Here is a 231-nt window from a genome sequence, read left to right as displayed (position 1 = left end):
AGAATAAAAGACTTTGTTCATTTGCCTATGATGTGCAAATCATATCTGAACTATTTGTATATTTATGCATTGACTAAATACTTATTTAATTTGATATTCTATAGAGGTGCACTATTTATAGAGGTACGATAAAAGATGCGTTTTTGCCCCGTATCTTGATTTTTTTTCTAAGTGAACCGCCCTAAATCTACCCCTGAGTGGCTTGGTGAAAAGCAGTGTTTTACGGTCATT

This window comes from Symsagittifera roscoffensis, chromosome 3, assembly GCF_963678635.1.
Source record: "Symsagittifera roscoffensis chromosome 3, txSymRosc1.1, whole genome shotgun sequence".
In the NCBI taxonomy this organism is placed as follows: domain Eukaryota; kingdom Metazoa; phylum Xenacoelomorpha; order Acoela; family Convolutidae; genus Symsagittifera; species Symsagittifera roscoffensis.
The sequence above is the reverse complement of the archived record's forward strand: the minus strand, read 5'-3'. Positions refer to the sequence as shown.